Raw genomic sequence first — 2,734 nt, forward strand, 5'->3', positions numbered from 1 at the left:
GGATTCACTGACACATACTGTTCTATTTTAGTCTAACAGAGGCGTATTCTCCTTGAACCTACACAGACGCACGACTTCTGACTCTCGAACCTTGTGACATGCGACTCATCCACAGCTCTGACTCACAGAAACGGGGAACTGGAACCATGCTTCCCAGTGTCGCACACCATGGGTATTCTCATGCATACTGCCACACGTGTGTGTGAGGTTTCATCCTGAAAGCAGTTCTGCGCTGAGCTGCTTTCCAAGTCACATAAATCAGCACTATAATGATTAGCATGAAACATCGTCACCAACATGAAACCAGTTTCCTATCGTTAAATCAGTCACAGGCGCAATAACCCCCCTGATATTTTACCCCTCTTTCTCTCTTCTCCCTCCTTGTTCCTTTCCTTGTCTCCCTACATCCCCCCACCCCTTCCCCAACCTCCTCAATACCTGACTCAGCAGAACAAGTCGGAGGCAAGGTCATCTGGTTGCTGTTGCTGTGTAGCAGGAGAACTGGGTGATTTTTCTCCCCTCCATGCTGGTACTAAGAGGACGGTGAGCTTTTCCCAGCGGGGGGATGAGAGGGTGATCAGAGGGGGTACAACATGAAGGCGTGACAGAGGGTAGGACATGGTAATGCAGGCAGCCATTTTGGTTTTAAATGAGATTGAAAGAGCTTTATTAACAGCAGTCTAACATAACATCGACGAGCGGCACTCTGCATCATGACTAAATTAGTGTCCAATAATCTGTGTAAATTGTCTGACTAGTATAAATAATTAAACAGTTTTTGATGCAAAGAGTCCAAGACAAAAAAAAAATAAAAAATAATAATTATCAGAAACGGGAAGCTCAAGACTCTCATGAACAAAAAAAAAAAAAAGAAATGTCTCAATAACAGAATCCACAATTAACCTTAACTCTAAAGACACTGGAAGTTTTAATTATTGTTTGAAAGACTAATTTGTTTCCAAAAGAGCTTCTTCACTTGGTCCCAGGAAAATAATGATTCTGACTACTGTGATTTTCTCTTATCATTCTGACCATGAGCTTATACATATTAATTTTAGTTATTCAGTGTCACTGTTACTATAATTTAATTTCTCCCAACACAAACATGAACCTTACTGATCTGACAGGTAAAATTAAAATCTGTTTTAATCCAAATTCTTCAATTTCAAATTCAAGCTTTACAAAATATAAAATAACATTGAAGTAAATACAGAATTTTAGTGGAAAACCTGCAAAACACTTGGAACTGAGGTTAATCTTCCAGCAATACCCTAAATCTACAACAGACAGAGTACAGAGGAATGATTTAAATTAAAGCATAATCCATGTGTTAGGAAGCAGCAGACCTAAGTCCAGTTGAGAATCTCATATGATTCTCAACTGGAGATGTGAGAGAAGTGTGACAATTATCCACACTTTTCAGATGTTTGCTTGTTAATAGAAATTAAAATCATTTTGCTTGTATCCACCTTATTTCTCCAGATTTTCACCAAAACACCACAAAAAAACCTCCAGTGGAATTAAGTCTATGTGCATTTAGACTCAAATAACAACTCGACTGCATCACGACAGCATGTTTTTGAGGAGCGCTGCAGCAGAGTGTCCTTTAACCCTCGAGCAAACCCCAGACCGATGCTCTGAGGTCCAGTGGTACTGCACGGTCATCACTCAGGCCCTCAGCAAGGAACGCAGCGAGGCATGGCTGCAGTACGCTGCAGGGCCAGCACAAGTGACTCTGACAGCTTTAATCAGGCATTGCTGTGCATGCATGTGTATGCTACCCTCCTGTATGCTACCCTCCTGACTCCATATGTATGAGTGTATATGTGTGTGTGAGCTCTCACTGCAGCATCGTGGACTCACAGCTGCAAATAGGCCAGCCTCGGTGAGGAGAACGTCCTCTGTGTGTCTGTCTTTGAACTCTTTGGCACTGTCACAGTGTTCACGCAATATTCTCTTTCCACGCCCTTGACATGCTGCGTGCTCAAAGGAGGCAACATCCATCAAATTCCTCACATCTCATGATTTAAAAAGGTCCTGGTAGATTCAAAAACTTTTTAGAGATGTTTGACTTATTAAAAAAAAACTAAATAATACAAATAGAGAGTTGGTTTTCTTCCACCAAGGTACACCTGCCTTCACTTTTTGATATAAAGTGCTGACTCTGCATTGGCAGAACTGTGCATGTGCTGATATGAGCAGTAATGGCTGCTTGCTGATGTCTGCAGACATGAACAGTAACACATTGATTGCAAATCTGTGACTCCAGCCCTCATTGCAGTCTTCTTTACATTTTGAACAACCCACCACGCACACCTCCATTTACACCTGCAGGTAACTGGAGGTATCAATGGAGGTGTGCTACAGATGCTCGTGATAGGATGACTGAAGAGACATTTAGGTGTGTTCATCACATGCAATATAGTAAAACACAAATCCTCTATTTCTGGTGTTACATAAGCGCAGAACATATGAAACAATTACAGCCACGACGACTTGGATTCTAACCTTGTGCGTCCATTTTTTTTTTTTTATAAAAAAAAATCAACCTAGAGACTCGCGATGCTGCTGGATGCGAGCTGCGGGATTCTGCAGTAAAGCAGGAGGGGCAGCTTAGCTTTCTGATTGGCCCGCATCGATGAGACGCTCGGAATACTGATTGGTCGCCTTCGCCGGCGGTGGGCGGGTCCAATCGACCCCTTTCGCTTCGCCCATTCGCTCAAGGAGGCGCTTC

The sequence above is a fragment of the Poecilia latipinna genome, unplaced genomic scaffold (assembly GCF_001443285.1).
Source record: "Poecilia latipinna isolate Pla-1442-1.1 unplaced genomic scaffold, P_latipinna-1.0 Scaffold355, whole genome shotgun sequence".
NCBI classification, from domain to species: Eukaryota; Metazoa; Chordata; class Actinopteri; order Cyprinodontiformes; family Poeciliidae; genus Poecilia; species Poecilia latipinna.